This window comes from Penaeus chinensis, chromosome 2, assembly GCF_019202785.1.
Source record: "Penaeus chinensis breed Huanghai No. 1 chromosome 2, ASM1920278v2, whole genome shotgun sequence".
NCBI classification, from domain to species: Eukaryota; Metazoa; Arthropoda; class Malacostraca; order Decapoda; family Penaeidae; genus Penaeus; species Penaeus chinensis.
In genome coordinates, this window is record NC_061820.1 from 28,432,155 (window position 1) to 28,442,606 (window position 10,452).

The window sequence follows — 10,452 nt, forward strand, 5'->3', positions numbered from 1 at the left end:
TTAGTGGTATGTTATGAAACAACCAATTTGCAACCACTAGAAAAGGCCAAATATAGAAATAATATATGCAATGACAGGTATATAAACATATCTTGATGAATGGATGTATCTATATATGTATATATATACATTTATATAGAGAGAGGCATACATGCTTACAAAATATGTATATGTATGTATACATACATACATACAACCGAACACACACACACTCACATATATACAAACGCAGACACACATAGACACATATATTTTTATACATGTGCAAATATATATTTAAATATATATACACATGCACACATTCTCTCTCTCTTCTTTGTGTTTATATATACATACATATATATATATATGCATATATATATATATATATATATATATATATATATATGACTTATAAGATGCATATATTCTTATACAGTCATAAATGAGTAAACTATAAAAAAAAACATATAGTATATATATATATATATATATATATATATATGAACACAAACACCCACATACACATATACATACATACATGCATACATATACATATATATATGCACACACACACAATCACAAACAAACATCTATGCACACATATATGTGTTTGTATACGTGTGTATATATTTGTGCGTGTATATATATTTATGTAATTATATATGTATATGTGTGTGTGTGTCTGTGTCTGTGTTTGTGTTTGTGTGTTTGTGTGTGTGTGTGTGTGTGTGTGTGTGTGTGTGTGTGTGTGTGTGTGTGTGTGTGTGTGTGTGTGTGTGTGTGTGTGTGTAGACTACATACATATATACTTATAGGTTCATAAGTAAATAAACAATATATAAAAGTATAAAACTATATGTATATATATAAACACAAACACTTACACACACATATACATATGTATATGTACGTATACAAACACAAACATACACACTACATACACACACACATATATACATATATACACACACGAATAAACATATACACACGCATACAAACTCATATCTATGTGTTTGTGTGTTGTGTGTTTGTGTGTTTGTGTGTTTGAGTGTGTGTGTGTGTGTGTGTGTGTGTGTATAGGCTAAGCGCCTAAGAGGATTGCATTCCACTGCACTCCGGATTATTGGTTGACTGGCGTTGCAAACTGTATACACACACGTATATATGCATAAATATATAATATTTATACACATATATAAATATATGAATATATAAATATATAAATAAATAAGTATATATATATTAGATATATGCATATATGACTTATTGCATATTGTTTTCATATGCATTCTTTATATCGTATGAAATATATGTATGTATGTATGTATGTGTGTATACACCGTGGCTATATTCCTGTTTATCTGTATTATCTATGTATGTATATATATATATATATATATATATATATATATAATGAAATTACACCATTCAACTCCATACACACCCTTCTATGAACAACTTGCAAAAACACCGTTTAACTTTCTATTCATTAAAGTCTCAAAATACGTTTGGTGAGATTATGTATTTTTTTTCTTTTTTTTTACTATTATTTTAAGTAGGTAATCAATCTAATAACGATTTCTCTCCTATAGGATCAGGACTCGCCAAAACGGTCACTCACTGCACCAAGAATTCTGTAGACTTTCTCAGTGACAAAATTTATCTAACAAGGTGTGTGTTATATTATATATACATGTATTTATGTATGTATTTATTTGCTTATTATGTGTACATATAAACATGTATATGTACATGTACAGGGAAGCTTGTTATATACACACGCGCGCACACATTCACATATGAGAATATATAAAAAATAGAGATAGATATAGATATACATACATACATATATATGTATATCCACACACCACACACACACACACACACATACACAGACGTTAAACTGTATATGGTGGTGAGTCTACTTAGCTGGTCGCTTAAGGGTTTTGGGGATTGTGGAGTGGCCCCTTAGTCACCATCACTTCCACTTCTGTCCTAACGTAGGGCAGAAGGAAACCATTGTGTATCAGTCATGGAACGACGAGTAACCTGCTCTATTTTCCCGGCCATGGGTCTAATATTGAAACCATATAAGCAGGTGGTGGATTTCCTGTCTGGGGACCTCGATTTTTCTAGAACTAGTTACCAGGATTAGGTCAGTAACTGCGGAGGCAGTTGCTGTTTGTGCTGTCGGGATCCCTTCCTGCAGTATGGAACCTCAGTCAGTGACCCACAGGGTGCTACTACCACCTAGAACTCTCTCTGTAGGCACTCATCATCTCCGTCATACTCAAGCTTGTGATAACCGATGATATATATATATATATATATATATATATATATATATACATATATATATATATATATGTGTGTGTGTGTGTGCATACATATACATATACATATATATAAATATATGTATCTTTATATATAAGTATATATATATGACTTATAAGATGTATATATTCTTATACAGTCATAAATGAGTAAACTATAAAAAAAATACTTATTTATGTATGTATATATACATATATATGAACACAAACACCCACATAACGTATACATACATACATGCATACATATACATACAGATATATATGTACACACACAATCACAAACAAACATATACGCACACATATATGTTTGTATGCGTGTGCATATATTTGTGCGTGTGTATATATATTTATATAATTATATATATATATATATATATATATATATATATATATATATATGTGTGTGTGTGTGTGTGTGTGTGTGTGTGTGTGTAGACTACATACATATATACTTATACATTCAAAAGTAAATAAACAATATATAAAAGTATATAACTATATGTATATATAAACACAAACACTTACACACACATATACATATATATATATATATATATATATATATGTACGTATACAAACACAAACATACACACTACACACACACACAATACACATATATATACATATTGTAGTGAGCTGCCGCTCTTACTGCCTCTTGCGGCGACCCATACCCGCTCAACATCACCCAAAACCCCCATGAAAAGTCCCCGCGATCAATATTTTAAGTCTGGGCCATGGCGCGAGGATAGTGACGGAGGCACCGCAGGAGGCACTGCAGAAGGTACTGCCTGACGGAGGCGCTGCACGAGGAGGATGGAGACGCCCTGGACATTTTAGTATATCGAAGATATTTGGCCCAAGGTATACATGGTACAACGTCCCGATGTCCCACTCGAGGCCTGCGAAGGATGACGTCGGAAGGTCGCCCTCATAGCTACGGGAATACCAAGATGGCGCCCAAGATTGCGACAGACATTCTATTAGTGTTTATATTATTTTATGTGTATTCATTAAACCTCTTAATCTGTTACTAAAATTGTAGTATTTAAAGAAACATTCAGAAAATAAATAAGGTAGGGTCAACCACCTTGTTTGAGTTGCGGATTGGCATCGGCTCATTACCTACGATTGGCTATCCTTCAGATAACCGCCGTTGTTTCAGCCTTGGTCCTTTTTTTTTTTTTTTTTTTTTTTTTTTTTTTACGTTTTATGAATCTTCCAGTGAGTCTGCAGTTTTACCAGGTATTGTTTTTTATTTGTTTTATTTAATATTGCCCCTTTTTACGTGTATTTGTGTTTAATTTTTCCGGAGGTTTTATTTCATTGTGTTCTCGTCTTTTTTTCTTTTTTTTAATAATAATGGTATTGAGCTTTGCCTTTTGTTTGCTTTTTTTCCCAAATAAATATATCAGATCATAAGTTTTATAGGTTATTTAATTTATTTTAACTCTTTCAATTTTAATAATAACTTTAATTTACTCTTATGCTTTGCTTTGGGCAAAAGACTATTTCACTCATATTGTTCTTTGAAATGACGCTACCAACTATAATAACGCACAAGACATGCGTCAATGATGATTACTCTGTGCCGAAACAGGAGGCCGGTGGCTTAAGTCTCGTTGGCTCCTACGGCCCCGCAAACTAGGGGGGGAGACACAGACAACCCCTACAATATATATACACACGCACAAACATATACACACGCATACAAACTCATATATATGTGTTTGTGTGTGTGTGTGTGTGTGTGTGTGTGTGTGTGTTGTGTGTTGTGTGTGTTGTGTGTGTGAACAATATATTTTATCTATATATGATCTTTATTACAGCTGACGCCGACGTGCACGCATAGCCACATCCACCCTTCGCTTTCTGCCACGAGGATCCTTCAAGGCGACCTCTCTCATATCCTCTTTTAGTCCAAAAATTGGGCCTGACCGGGATTTGAACCCGGGACCTCTCGCACCCAAAGCGAGAATCATACCCCTAGACCATCAGGCCACTATGCAGTCATACAGAGAGTGAAATTATTGAGCTCATTTGCCGCACATCAACGGATCTCCGTTGTATTCTATCAATTTTTCTTTCCCTTTGGTGAATAATTTTAAACTCCAAACTGCGAGCACGGTGGGTCTTTTCACAGCAAAGTCTACTTCTTGCATAAATCTCACATCGACTTGTAGTAGTTTTTAATCTGGAGTCTCCTCACTCTTGGGTTCCCCAAGGTAGTATTGGAGGTCCATAAAAGAAATTCATAATTCTAGGAAGCTCAAAGGAAAAATATATTTCACAATAATATAAACATTACAAAAGACCCAGCTCTTTAGATGTTCTGAAGAGTGAATTAAAGATTAATTATATTTAGACCAAAGAAGTGACAACAGAAAATGTTTGATATCATGCTTAGGGTACACAGGATTCGCTTAGAATAAATGCAAATACTATACATGCTTTATTCACGAGGGGACCAGCAAGAACTAATTACCGTTGATACTTACCACGATTTCATAATATGTACAAGTATATATATATATATATATATATATATATATATATATACTAGCATTTAGGTGGAGAGAAAAATATGTATCATTGATTCTTCTGGAATATTTTGAATAACATTTACTTGTATACACCGTGGCTATTTACCTGTTTATCTGTATTATCTATGTATGTATTGTTATATAAATACACACGTACACACACACATATATATTTAAATATATATTAAATATATATATATATATATATATATATATATATATGTATATATAATATATATATATATATGTGTATATAATATATAATATATATACATACATATAAATATATACATATATATAGTGTGAGAGTGATCATACACGTGTGTATATAATCAGTCGTTTTACCAAATATATTTTCAACACTTAATATAAACTCTTTCCCTATCTTTTGTTTCATCATGCGAAAAATATATATGGGCCTGACCGGGATTTGAACCCGGGACCTCTCGCACCCTAAGCGAAAATCATACCCCTAGATCATCAGGCCGTTCTAAAGTATGCTACTAGAAAGTCAGGTACAACTTCCCTCCCGCTAGTGGTCACTGAAACTCCGCCCACACCGGCTAAGGGCCTAAGAGTATTGCATTCCACTGCACTCCGGATCATTGGCAGACTGGCGTTGCAGACTGTATACACACACACGCGCGTATATATGTATAAATATATAATATATATATATACATAGATAAATATATAAATAAATAAATAAATAAGTATATATATCAGATATATGCATGCATGACTATTTTAGGGGGTGTTTTCATAAGCATTCTTTAGATCGTATGAAATATATGTATATATATATATATATATATAATTACACCATTCAATTTCATACACACCCTTCTATGAACAACTTGCTAAAACACCGTTTAACTTTCTATTCATTAAAGTCTCAAAATACTTTTGGTGAGATTATGTATACTGACCTCAGCTTAGTTTCTCACCAACTAAACGAGACCATTTGTTTTTACTATTATTTTAAGTAGGTAATGAATCTAATAACGATTTCTCCCCTATAGGATCAGGACTCGCCAGCACGGTCGCTCACTGTAGAAAAAATTCTGTAGACTTTCTCGGTGACAAAATTTGAAATAACTTTACGATAGGGCAGACTGCAGAAAAAGGGTAATGCGGACAAGGACAGATTTAATGAGGTGTATTATATCATATATACATGTATTTATGTATGTATTTATTTGTTTATTATATATACATATATACATGTATATGTACATGTACAGGGAAGCTTGTTACATATACACGCGCACACAAACATATAAAATATAAAAATAGAGATAGTTATACATATACATGCATAAATATATATGTACACACACACACACACAAACACACACACACAGAGACGTTAAACTGTATATTGTGGTGAGGCTACTTAGCTGGTCACTTAAGGGTTTTGGGGATTGTGGAGTGGCCCCTTAGTCACTATCGCTTCCACTTCTGCCCTACCACAGGGCAGAAAGCATTGTGTGGGTATCAGTCATGGAACGAAGAGCAACCTGCTCTATTCCCCAAGCCATGGGTCAAATATTGAAACCATGTCAGCAGGTGTTGGATTTCCTGTCTGGGCACCTTGATCTTTCTAGAACTAGTTACCAGGATTGTGTCAGCAACTGCCTCCGCAGTTGCTGTTTGTGCTGTTGGGATCTCTTCCTCAAGTATGGAACCTCAGTCGGTGACCCACAGGGTGCTACTACCACCTAGAACTCTCTTTGTAGGCTCTCATCATCTCCGTCATACTGAAGCTTGTGATAACCGATGATATATATATATATATATATATATATACATTGTATACTGTGTACGTGTATATATCTACCTATCTATCTTGATATATACACTGTATACTGTGTTCGTGCATATATATATATATATATATATATATATATATAATATATTTATACTGTATACTATGTATGTTTGTATGTATGTATATATATATATATATATATATATATATATGTATACACTGTATACTATGTACGTTTGTATTTATATATATATATATGTATATATACACACACAGGCTCGCACAATGTTTATATATACACATACAGACGCGCACAATGCTTCTATGAAGAGTTAGTAAAACCATTTTCTCTTTTTCCATTAAAGCCTTCATGTACCTTTATCTTACCTCATCTCCGCTTCTCACCAAATACGAGAAAGCGATTTTTTTCTCTCGAAATGAACACTAATAAATATCAAGCGGAATGTCAATAGAATTTTCAACCGATAAAGATCAAAGATGCCGATGGTACTGACGCAAAATAAGTAGCTAATCAATTCATTAACTTCTCTACTGTAGGATCAGTACTCGTCAGAACAGTTGATCACCGAATCACTAGTTTTGTAGATTTCTCGGTGACAGAATTTGAAGAAACTTCAATATTGAGCAGATGACAGAGGCTGAACTGATGAACACAGACAATGGGAAAATTCTCCACAGGGAAATACTTCACGATAAATAATCAAACATATACTTCACACTATCTTGGTTTGGTTTTGTAAACTAAAAATCTACTAGAAGAGCAATCATTACTTTTACCATACACCACTACACCTTACTGTGAAATCTAGATTATGTAATCATTTTAACTACTTTCTATTTTTTTAGATCTTACCTTAGCAATAAAATGCAACGTGTTCATTACGACAAGAAAGCCTCTCCCTTACCAATAATAATGTATAGTGTACCACATGGTCCTATTCTGGGCCTAGATTTATTATAATGACATTGTATGCTCTTTCTCCCTTTTTAAAATTCATACTCAATGCAGAATATACATACCCCTATGTATAATAATAAAGAAAAAAAAAGGGGTTTCATAACTACAGGCTACTTTTTAACCTCATGTCCTTAAAGATTTGAGTCAAATGGTTTTAGCTGTGCTATTGTGGTCTTCTTATTGTATATTCTAAAAAAAACATGCTTTAAAAAATCATATAAGATTAAGGCACAAAGGAAATAAAATGTGCGATATATTTAAAAAAGTGGATTTTTTGCAATTTATATTGAGGTCGGGGTCAGGACATTTTTACCGACTCCGACTCACTGCAGCAACACCAACAAGATATATGTATATAAACATATATGCTTATGTATATTATATATATAGTATATATTTTCTATATATGATCATTATTACAGCTGACGTCGACGGGCGCGCATAGCCACATCCATCCTTCGCTTTCTGCCAGAAGGATCCTTCAAGGCGACCTCTCTCATATCCTCTTTTAGTCCAAAAATTGGGCCTGACCGGGATTTGAACCCGGGACCTCTCGCACCCAAAGCGAGAATCATACCCCTAGACCATCAGGCCACTATGCACTCATACAGAGAGTGAAATTATTGAGCTCATTTGCCGCGCATCTGTGGATCTCCGTTGTATTCTATCAAATTTTCTTTCCCTTTGGTGAATAATTTTAAACTCCAAACTGCGAGCACGGTGGGTCTACCTCTTGCATAAATCTCACATCGACGTGTAGTAGTTATTCATCTGGAGTCTCCTCACTCTTGGGGTCCCGAAGATAGTATTGGAGGCCCATAAAAGAAATTCATAATTCTAGGAAGCTCAAAGGAAAAATATATTTCACAATAATATAAACATGACAAAAGACCCAGCTCTTTAGATGTTCTGAAGAGTGAATTAAAGATTAATTATATTTAGACCAAAGAAGTGCCAACAGAAAATGATTGATATCATGCTTAGGGTACACAGGATTCGCTTAGAATAAATGCAAATACAATACCTGCTTTATTCACGAGGGGACCAGCTAGAACTAATTACTGTGGATACCAATCACGATTTCATATGTAGAATATATATATATATATATATATATACACTAGCATTTGGATGGTAAGAAAAATATGTATCATTGATTCTTCTGGAATATTTTGAATAACATTTACTTGTATACACCGTGGCTATATACCTGTCTATCTGTAGTATCTATGTATGTCTGTATTGTTCAGATATAAATACATTCACACACGTGCACACACATATTCATGTTTATACACACACACATATTTAAATATACATTAAATGTATATATATATATATATATATATATATATATATTTATATATACATGTGTCTGAATATATACATAGATGAGAATACACACACACACACACACACACACATATATATATATATATATATATATATATATATATGTAGTGTACGGACATGTGTAGTCCCCAGGGGGCCCCACCTACCAAGAAGGGTACCTTAAGGGCCAAGATCCCTCCCCATGAAGGTCAATGGTCATCTGTAGGGTAAGCCCACCCCCTGATGTCAAATCCCCCACTACTGCTGCTGCTGCTGATGTCCGACGGGGAATATGACCTTGTGGGATGTCACAGCGGGAAATCTCTCAATGGCCCATGATAAATGCATTCATTTGAGTCCCAAGAATAAATAAAAAATCACTAACTATCCAGGGAGGAAAAGAAAGGATAGGCTAGCATAAGAACAGTATAAGATGCAGGAGGAGGGTAAAATGAAAGGGAAATATGCAGTAGAGAACAAAGAAAGAAATGAAGTCAAGTAGAAGAACCACGAGGCTGCATATGATATGTGGTGTATGTATAAGTGCAATCTTGCACGGTCCAGCTCCTATCTTTAATTGTTACTGTCACTTAGGCTCAATACTTAACTTTTCCCGTCCTCTCAGGTTCCTTAGCTGGAGCTGTCGGCCACGTAGTATCGCTTGTTAAATGTATCCAAAAAATGCCAGAGGATGGAGGAAGGAAACGCCCCGTGGTGCAGTAGAACAACGAACGTTTTTTTTCCAATATCCGTACAAAAGGCCGCGGGAGGCCGTGACGTCACGCTCGTGACTCGTGAAGTATTAAGCATTTAAAATGATATACAATAACACAAACAAATAACTAAAATACAAACATAAAATATGGAATCAAAATAGTAAAAGAAATAATAGACAACACATAAAACAGACAAAATACATAAAACATATACCACCTCGGTACATCGGACAGTCAGCATGCGCAACCACAACCACTCACGCATACACCGCACGCACATGCTGTGCACGCAATGGGCAATTACAAACGGAGCGAGCATCAGCTAAGAGGGGGTGGGGTGAGTGCAGAGTGTCACGCTACAGAATCCGTCCCCCCGATCCGGGTCGAAGCAGCCAGCGGAGACCTGAAAAGGGGAAAAGCCAAGCTTGAGCTCTGACAGTACAGATAAGACTGGACTGCGAAAAAGCGCACGTATACATACCACCAGGATATCAGCGCTCTGCCGGAGCCAACTCATCATCCCGCCCGGGGCGCCCCACCCTCTGGTCTTTGAGGAATACAGTAAACATTTCGATATAAAACCGGGATGATGATTCTGTGCCAGTGCGTGTTGTTCGCCCTCACTAAAAGGGGAAAAGTAAATGCGAAGGTAAAAAGTAAAAGCAAGAGTAAAACGATAAAAGAGTAAGAGCAGGAGTAGAACAATAAAAGAATAAGAGCAGGAGTAAAACAATAAAAGAGTAAGAGCAAGAGTAAAACAATAAAAGAGTAAGAGCAAGAGTAAAACAATAAAAGAGTA

At 34.8% G+C, this 10,452-nt stretch overlaps 3 non-coding genes across 3 annotated transcripts; all 3 read right to left on the reverse strand.

The window, feature by feature from the left end:
- Positions 1-4,241: 4,241 nt before the first annotated feature.
- Trnap-ugg lies at positions 4,242-4,313 on the reverse strand. The gene has a single exon. It is a non-coding gene; the product is annotated as a tRNA-Pro (tRNA).
- A 957-nt stretch (positions 4,314-5,270) lies between these two features.
- Positions 5,271-5,342, reverse strand: Trnap-agg. The gene has a single exon. It is a non-coding gene; the product is annotated as a tRNA-Pro (tRNA).
- A 2,785-nt stretch (positions 5,343-8,127) lies between these two features.
- Positions 8,128-8,199, reverse strand: Trnap-ugg. The gene has a single exon. It is a non-coding gene; the product is annotated as a tRNA-Pro (tRNA).
- Positions 8,200-10,452: the final 2,253 nt, after the last annotated feature.